This window comes from Populus euphratica, unplaced genomic scaffold (genome assembly GCF_000495115.2).
Source record: "Populus euphratica unplaced genomic scaffold, PopEup_1.0 scaffold720.1, whole genome shotgun sequence".
Classification (NCBI taxonomy): Eukaryota; Viridiplantae; Streptophyta; class Magnoliopsida; order Malpighiales; family Salicaceae; genus Populus; species Populus euphratica.
Window position 1 is genome coordinate 1 of NW_011500583.1, and position 10,621 is coordinate 10,621.

Consider the following 10,621-nt stretch of genomic DNA (forward strand, 5'->3'; position numbering starts at 1 on the left):
TCAATCCTTTCATTTATGTGATAGGCCTGCATTTAAAATGAACATTTACCACAAATTAAAGGTATCTTATATTATTAGATATATTATTATAAAACATGTTTTAGTTAAGGAGTTATTGATACTCCAAGTGCAAAATGATGACATAAAACCATGATAAAAATGCACTTTTAAGTACTAATCACACCCCCCAACCAGCTTATTACTAGTCCTTAGTAATCAAAGCGTTAAAACAATTTGCAAATTTCACAAAGCAAGGTATTCATCATTTAACTTCCATTAATCTATCCAGATAAACAAACTCTCATTAAATTTATATATCTGCTCAATACATCTTAACAAGATATTAATAAACCTTTCTTTTGTGCTCAATATATCAACACATAATTATGGGGCTTTTCTTGGAAGAAAACAAAATTTTTGTTCTAATGTTTAAGGTTAACTTCCTTGGGTTGGGATTATTATTTTTGTCTTTTTTTCTTTCTTTTTTTTTAACTCTATTTATTTTTGTCTTTTTTGTCTTTTTTTTTTTAAATCTATATACATATAATTTAAAAACATCATGCATCTTTAACCCATGTAACCGGCTTTCAGCTAATGACTCCCAGACCAGTTGGTCTTAGGGCATTAGGTGTTAAGACACCCCTACGAGCTTAGTAACTCGGGTCACAGATACTGATATGTAGATAGTGCAATGCTTGATTCCCTTAAGCTTTTCTCCTCAACCCAGGTAACAAGCGTTGGGCCAATAGCTCCCAAGTCAGTTGACTTTAGGGTATTAGGTGTTAAAACACCCCTTCGGGCTTAATTGCTTAGGTTAGGGAGGCTACGAAACCAAACTTATCTACATTTTTGTTATTATCATTCTTTTTTTTTTTCTTTTTTTTTCTTTTTTTTGATGTTTTTCTTTTTTTTTAATTATATACAATCCCTTTCCCTTAGTTGTTACCTTTAACAAAAGAACATAAATAATGTAATAATCCAATATGCAACCCACAATCATATGTTAAAGTGTGTGTGTGTAAATTAAGGTTTAAGAATACATGTTAAATAAGTATATGAGCAGAATTAAGTGGTAACAATACGAGAGTTTGTAAACCTGAATATTTCAGGAAGTATTATAATAGACCTTGTTAAGAATGGTTACTAAGATGCGTCTCAAGAGTCACTTTAACAAAAGAACTCCTTTACTCTGCCATCCTAGTAACAACAATTATGCACATGCTTTATGAAATGAAAAACAATTTTTTTTTTATCAACTACTACCCTCTCCCCCCAACCAAAACGAGACATTGTCCTCAATGTTCTAAGGTAGAAAGATAGAGTATAGAAGATATCACCTGAAATAACGAACACTGACAAACCTGAAACACACTGAAACAAATATAAGAAACAACAAAACACAATAATAAAACCAAGCATGTGTATGTACAGGTAGTTGTGATTGTGGCTCACATCTTCCCTTGGTAAATAATGTAAGAACGGCTTAAACGCCCTCTATGGGTCGGGGATAGGCTTCCCATCCAGTTTTCTTAAAAACTGGCAAACAGGGGCTTTTTTAGTCAGATTCCCAAGACTAAGTCGATCATGTTCTTTATGAAATAGTGGCCATAAATCATGAATTGCACGATGCACATCTCCACTAGGATGCGTCTCAAGAGTCAATAGAAGATTATCTAAAGACTCCTTACTCAGGCCATCCTTAATGAATTGTATTTTATCTTCACGGTTTATAGATACCATTCCTAAAGAACGACATTGTGTATTACAAGTCCATCTAGCACATCCATGACAAACTTCTAGTCGTTTTGCACGACGCTTCTTCGCAAAAGTACTTTTACCTGTTCCAGGCATGTGTGAAATAAAGAAATTAGAGGACTCACCTGCTAATCGGATCTTTGCTTCAATCAACCAGCGAATATGTTCAGGAATTCCATGATTCATTAACAATCTCAATCTTGCACATCTAGCATGGTAAATTTTTGTAATCGCATTCTGAGGCAGAGCGGGAAAATACTTTTTTAATTTTTCAAGATTAGTGTCCATTTTCAAATGAGAATTAGAAGAGAGATTCAAAGAATTGCACAAATATATGCACAAATATATACACAAATATCAGTAATTATGGGAAATTGAAAGAACCGACTTAAGTCACGGAGTACCGTTGTCCGCCATTTGACCGGGGTGAGAGAAACTAGCAAAAATCACTCAAAAAGAAACACAAAAAAGAAAATGTGAGAAAAACAAAATAATCAACCTTTATCTACAAGATCATTCAAACCAGTTGATTCATTTTCACTAGGAAAATTATCAAAGTAAGCTTTCAAACGATGTCCATTTTCCTTAAAATCATTGTCATTCATTGAATTCTCAATATCACAGGCCCCATAAGGATTGGTCCATCTTAATCTTAGCTCTTTAGGGAATGCATAGAGTTGAGAATCATAAAACAAAACTTTTTGACCAGTATCAATCTTTTGACAATTTTCACAAGTTTTGCAGAATGCATGCGTGTCCTTGAACATGGTGGGCCAATAAAATCCATTTTGAAAGATTTTTGCAGCTGTCTTTTTTGACGAGAAATAACTTCCACATGCTTCAGAATGACAAAGTTTAATGACACTACTTACCTCATTGTCGGGAATGAATCTTTGAAATATTTGATCAGGACAATATTTGAATAAGTTAGGGTCATCACAATAAAAGCTCTTCACTTCGTTCAAAAACTTTTCTTTGTCTTGAGTACTCCAATCAGCTGGTAAATCTCCTAAACCAAGAGAATTAATATTTTTATCATACCAAGGCATTGGACTAAGAGAAAGTAAGGATTCGTTAGGAAAGTAATCATCGATTGGTGTGATGTCAGATGTCGAATCTGTTGTCACTATTGACAAAAGATTTGCATCAACATTTTCAGTGCTTGTTTCATCCATGATTTCTTCCTCAGAATAAACCATTTGCAAATCTTCAGATTCATCCAATTCATTTTTACTTAAAGTAGATTCAAGTTGATCATAAACTAATTCATCAATATGATCTACTTCTTGTAAATCATTGTCATCTCTAGGTTGCTTGCAAATGTTGAAAATATTCATCTCCAATGTCATGTTTCCAAATGATAGCTTCATCAGTCCATTCCTACAATTAATCAATGCGTTAGAGGTTGCAAGAAATGGACGTCCTAAAATAACAGGAAATGAATTACATGCTTCAACAGGTTCTGTGTCCAAGAGAATAAAATCCACAGGATAAATGAATTTATCGACTTGTACTAACACGTCTTCAATTATTCCTCTAGGCACTTTTATAGATCTATCGGCAAGTAAAAGAGATATAGAAGTTGGTTTTAACTCACCTAGATTGAGACTTTGAAAAACTGAATATGGAAGTAAATTCACACTAGCTCAAAGATCAAGTAAGGCTCTTTCAATTTTATGCTCTCCAATAAAGCAAGAAATTGTAGGACAACCAGGGTCTTTATATTTCAAAGCATTATTGTTTTGAAGAATAGCACTTACTTGTTCGGCTAGAAAGGCTTTCTTTTTCACATTCAGTTTCCTCTTCACAGTGCATAGATCTTTCAAAAATTTAGCATAGGAAGGAACCTGTTTAATAGCATCCAGCAAAGGTATATTGATCCTTACCTGTTTGAAAATTTCATAAATTTCAGAATTGTGATTGACTTTCCTTTGTTTGGTCATGGCTTGAGGAAATGGAAGTGCTGGCGGTGAATCAGTCCTTTCTTTGCAATTTTCAGATTCATCCCCTTCCTTACCCTCAGAGATTGATTCATCATCTTTCTCATAAGGTTCAAGAGAGTGTTTTTCAATAACCTTACCACTGCGCAGAGTAGTGACTGATTTGACTTGATCCATGTGTTGGCTTCCGGAACTACTTGCATTTGCATTGTATTGCCCTTTGGGATTTTGTTGTGTTTGAGATGGAAACTTACCTTTCTCTTGGAAATTGAGAGCAGATGTTAATTTAGCAAGAGTATCTTTAAAATCTGTCATGTTTTGAGCAAGTTGAGTATTGATTGTCTCTTGCATTTCAATGAATGCATGCAATGTTTCCTCAAGATTTCTTCTAGGAGGTGGAGCATAAGGAGGTGCATATCCATGAGAATTTTGGAAATTATGGCGTGCTTGAAACGGTGGTTGTGAAGTTTGTGCATTATTGTTCTCACTCTTCCAACTGAAATTTGGGTGATGCCTCCAACCAGGGTTGTATGTTTGGGAGTATGGGTTGTGGTTGGGCCTTTGGAAACTGTTTAAAGCATGGGCTTGTTCATGGAGACATTCCTTAAAAGAAGGCAAGGTTAGACAATTATTGGTTGAGTGTTCATTTGTTTCACAAATTTGACACACAATGTTTTCAATAGATTTTAATTGACCACTCTTTTTTAATTCTAGTGCCTTGACTTTTCTAACTAAAGATGCAAATTTGGCTTGAAGGTCATGATCTTCCCTAAGGTTGTACATACCTCCACTAGATGTATGAGGTTGAGTTTTACTCGGTGCCTCATAAGTACCCGCGGTGTCCCAATTTTGAGCATTTTCAGCTAACAAGTCTAAGTACTCCATTGCTTCATCAGGGTCTTTATCTTCAAAAGTTCCATTGCACATCAATTCAACCATTTGCCTATCTTTAGGTGTTAACCCTTCATAGAAATGTGAAACCAATCTCCATGTTTCAAAACCATGATGAGGGCAAGTACTAAGCAAGTCTCGATACCTATCCCAACATTGGTAAAATGTTTCTCCTGGTTTTTGAGTGAAAGTGGTGATTTGTCTCTTGAAAGAGTTTGTTCTATGAGATGGGAAAAACTTCTTTAAAAATTGTTGTTGCATTTCATCCCAAGCACGAATGGATCCTCGTCTTAAATTTTGTAGCCATGTCTTAGCTTTATCTTTTAATGAAAAAGGAAAAAGCTTTAATCTGATGGTGTTCATGCTACAATTTAAATTATTATATATGTTGCAGACCTCCTCAAATTCCCTTAAATGCAAGTATGGATTTTCCAATTCTAAACCATGAAAAGAAGGTAAAAGTTGAATAATACCTGGTTTAAAATTAAAATGAGATGCATCAGGAGGAAAAACTATGCATGATGGTGCACTTGTTCTTGTGGGATTCATGTGGTCTCTAAGTGTTCTAGCACGGTTATTCTCATTATTTTCATTATGAAGTGATTGATTATCTTCTTCGGCCATATTTTCTGAAAATGATGAGGATACCCTACAAAGTCTACCACTTGATGTACGTGACCACACTCTCATGCACGTGTAGGAATAAAATAAAAAAAGAAGAAGAAAGCAAAAGAAGGAGGAAGAAAACAAAATAAAAAGAAGAAGAAAAAAGCAAAAGAAGAAGAAACAAAAGAAAAGAAACAAAGTTATATACAAGAAAGTGAAAAAAGAAAATAACATAACTACTATAATTTATACAAGAACTTACCTCCCCGGCAACGGCGCCAAAAACTTGACACGACTAAAAGATTGATGTCTTCTCCCAAGTGCAGGAGTGTCGAAGTAATAAATAACCCGGCAAGACCGGGGTCGAACCACAGGGAGGTTAATTGTACAAATTATAAACAACAATTATAAAACAACAATAACAACAACAACAATAGTAATAATATTGTACAAATTATAAATAAATTATTATAATTTTGTATAAATTATTATTAGTATTACTACTACTACTACTAGTATTATTATTATTATTATTATTATTATTATTATTATTATTATTATTGTTATTCTTATTATTGTTGTTATTGTTATTGTTATTGTTGTTGTGTTATTGTTATTTATAATTTGTACAAATAACCTCCCTGTGGTTCGACCCCGGTCTTGCCGGGTTATTTATTACTTCAACACTCCTGCACTTGTGAGAAGACATCAATCTTTTAGTCGTGTCAAGTTTTTGGCGCCGTTGTCGGGGAGCTAAGTTCTTGTATAAATTATAGGATTTATTTTCTCTTTTCACTTTTCTTGTATATAACTTTGTTTCTTTTCTTTTGTTTCTTTTTATTTTGTTTTCTTCCTCCTTCTTTTGCTTTTTTCTTTTTATTTTATTTTATTCCTATACGTGCATGAGAGTGTGGTCACGTACATCAAGTGGTAAACTTTGTAGGGTATCCTCATCATTTTTAGAAAATATGGCTGAAGAAGATAATCAATCACTTCATAATGAAAATAATGAGAATAACCGTGCTAGAACACTTAGAGACCACATGAATCCCACAAGAACAAGTGCACCATCATGCATAGTTTTTCCTCCTGATGCATCTCATTTTAATTTTAAACCAGGTATTATTCAACTTTTACCTTCTTTTCATGGTTTAGAATTGGAAAATCCATACTTGCATTTAAGGGAATTTGAGGAGGTGTGCAACACATATAATAACTTAAATTGTAGCATGAACACCATCAGATTAAAGCTTTTTCCTTTTTCATTAAAAGATAAAGCTAAAACATGGCTACAAAATTTAAGACCAGGATCCATTCGTGCTTGGGATGAAATGCAACAACGAGACCAGGATCCATTTGTGCTTGGGATGAAATGCAACAACAGTTTTTAAAGAAGTTTTTCCCATCTCATAGAACAAACTCTTTCAAGAGACTAATCACCACTTTCACTCAAAAACCAGGAGAAACATTTTACAAATGTTGGGATAGGTATCGAGCCTTGCTTAGTACTTGCCCTCATCATGGTTTTGAAACATGGAGATTGGTTTCACATTTCTATGAAGGGTTAACACCTAAAGATAGGGAAATGGTTAAATTGATGTGCAATGGAACTTTTGAAGATAAAGACCCTGATGAAGCAATGGAGTACTTAGACTTGTTAGCTGAAAATGCTCAAAATTAGGACACCGCGGGTACTTATGAGGCACCGAGTAAAACTCAACCTCATACATCTAATGGAGGTATGTACAACCTTAGGGAAGATCATGACCTTCAGGCCAAGTTTGCATCTTTATCTAAAAAAGTCGAGGCACTAGAATTGAAAAAGAGTGGTCAATTAAAATCTATTGAAAACATTGTGTGTCAAATCTGTGAAACAAATGAACACTAAACCAATAATTGTCCAACCTTGCCTTCTTTTAAGGAATGTCTCCATGAACAAGCCCATACTTTAAACACTTTCCAAAGACCCAACCACAACCCATACTCTCAAACATACAATCCTGGTTGGAGAAATCATCAAAATTTTAGTTGGAAGAGTGACAATGCACAAACTTCACAACCACAGTTTCAAGCACACCATAATTTCCCAAATTATCATGGATATGCACCTCCTTATGCTCCACCTCCTACAAGAAATTTTGAGGAAACTTTGTATGCATTCATTGAAAAGCAAGAGACAATCAACACTCAACTTGCTCAAAGCATAACAGATTTTAAAGATACTCTTGCAAAATTCACATCTGCTCTCAGTTTCCAAGAGAAAGGGAAGTTTCCATCTCAACCACAACAAAATCCTAAGGGGCAATACAATGCAAATGCAAGTAGTTCCAGAAGCCAACACATGGATCAAGTCAAATCAGTCACTACTCTACGCAGTGGTAAGGTTATTGAAAAACCCTCTCTTGAAGCTTATGAGAAAGATGATGAGTCAATTTCTAAGGGAAAGGAAGGGTTTGAATCTGAAAATTGCAAAGAAACGACTGATTCTCCGCCAGCACTTCCATTTTCTTATGCCATGACCAATCAGGAAGAAATCAAGGATGAAAAAGGCATTGAAAAGGTTGATGCGAATCTTTTATCAAAAGTGACAACAGATTCGACACCCGACATCACACCAATCGATGATTACTTTCCTGATAAATCTTTACTTTCTTTTATTTCAATGCCTTGGTTTGCTAAAAATATCAATTTTCTTGCTTCAGGATTTTTCCCAACTCACTGGTTTCGCATTTCTATTAAGGGTTAACACCTAGAGATAGGCAAATGGTTGAATTGATGTGCAATGAAACTTTTAAAGATAAAGACCCTAATGAAGCAATGTAGTACTTAGACTTGTTAGCTGAAAATGCTCAAAATTGGGATACCGCGGGTACTTATGAGGCACCGAGTAAAACTCAACCTCATACATCTAATGGAGGTATGTACAACCTTAGGGAAGATCATGACCTTCAAGCCAAGTTTGCATCTTTAGCTAGAAAAGTCGAGGCACTAGAATTGAAAAAGAGTTGCCTTCTTTTAAGGAATGTCTCCATGAACAAGCTCATGCTTTAAACAGTTTCCAAAGGGCCAACCACAATCCATACTCACAAACATATAACCCTGGTTGGAGAAATCACCTAAATTTTAGTTGGAAGAGTGAGAAAAACAATGCACAAACTTCACAACCACCATTTCAAGCACACCACAATTTCCAAAATTCTCATGGATATGCACCTCCTTATGCTCCACCTCCTAGAAGAAATCTTGAGGAAACATTGCATGCATTCATTGAAAAGCAAGAGACAATCAATACTCAACTTGCTCAAAACATGACAGATTTTAAAGATACTCTTGCAAAATTAACATTTGCTCTTAGTTTCCAAGAGAAAGGTAAGTTTTCATCTCAACCATAACAAAATCCTAAGGGGTAATACAATGCAAATGCAAGTAGTTCCGGAAGCCAACACATGGATCAAGTCAAATCAATCACTACTCTTCGTAGTGGTAAGGTTATTGAAAAACCCTCTCTTGAACCTTATGAGAAAGATGATGAGTCAATCTCTAAGGGTAAGGAAGGGGTTGAATCTGAAAATTGCAAAGAAACGACCGATTCACCACCAGCACTTCCATTTCCTCATGCCATGACCAAACAAAGGAAAGTCAATCACAACTCTAAAATTTTTGAAAGTTTCAAATAGGTAAGAATCAATATACCTTTGCTGGATGCTATTAAACAGGTTCCTTCCTATGCTAAATTTTTGAAAGATCTATGCACTATGAAGAGGAAACTGAATGTGAAAAAGAAAGCCTTTTTACCAGGACAAGTAAGTGCCATTCTTCAGAACAATAATGCTTTAAAATATAAAGACCCTGGTTGTCCTACAATTTCTTGCTTTATTGGAGAACAAAAAATTGAAAGAGCCTTACTTGATCTTGGTGCTAGTGTGAATTTACTTCCATATTCAGTTTTTCAGAGTCTCAATCTAGGTGAGTTAAAACCAACTTCTATATCTCTTTTACTTGCCGATAGATCTGTAAAAGTGCCTAGAGGAATAATTGAAGATGTGTTAGTACAAGTCGATAAATTCATTTATCTTATGGATTTTATTGTCTTAGACACAGAATCTCTTGAAGCATGTAATTCATTTCGTGTTATTTTAGGACATTCGTTTCTTACAACCTCTAACACATTGATTAATTGTAGGAATGGACTGATGAAGCTATCATTTGGAAACATGACATTGGAGATGAATATTTTCAACATTTGTAAGCAACCAAGAGATGATATTGATTTACAAGAAGTAGATCATATTGATGAATTAGTTTATGATCAACTTGAATCTACTTTACATAAAAATGAGTTTGATGAATCTGAAGATTTGCAAATGATTTATACTGAGTAAGAAATCACAGAAGAAAAATGCATCGAAAATGTTGATGCGGATCTTTTATCAAAAGTGACAACAAATTCGACATCTGACATCACACCAATCGATGATTACTTTCCGAATAAATCCTTACTTTCTCTTAGTCCAATGCCTTGGTATGATAAAAATATCAATTTTTTTGCTTTAGGAGATTTGCCAGCTGATTGGAGTACCCAAGACAAAGAAACGTTTTTGAACGAAATGAAGAACTTTTATTGTGATGACTGACATGACGAAAAGATTAATGTCTTCTCCCAAGTGTAGGAGTGTCGAAGTAATAAATAACCCGGCAAGACTGGGTCGAACCACAAGGAGGTTAATTGTACAAATTATAAATAACAATAATACAATAACAATAACAATAACAACAACAATAATAATAACAATAACAACAACAACAACAACAATAACAACAACAACAATAATAATAATAATAATAGCACTAATAATAGTAGTAGTAGTAATACTAATAATAATAATAATAATAATAATAATAATAATAATAATAACAATAATAAAGAAAGAGAAGAAGAAGATGATGATGAGAACTTGGAGATGAAAAATTAATGTAAGGATTAAACAATAATAATAATAAATATCAAGGTTAGAGGTTCCACTAATGGTATGTCAAACAAGTATAGTATAAACTCTTATTATTCAATTGTAAACCACGCACAAATGAGGTTCCAATCAGATTATAGATTGTTAACATGATTACATTAGTCATCTTATTCGATTAATGCTAGTACTTGTAAATCTCGTCAAGCATTCATGATTATAACTTATGTTAATGACACGACGAAAAGATTGATGTCTTCTCCCAAGTGTAGGAGTGTCGAAGTAATAAATAACCCGGCAAGACTGGGGTCGAACCACAGGGAGGTTAATTGTACAAATTATAGACAACAATTATAACAATAACAACAACAACAATAATAACAACAATAATAACAACAATGACAATAACAATAATAACTATAATAATAATAATAATAATAATAATAAAAGAGAAGAAGAAGAAGA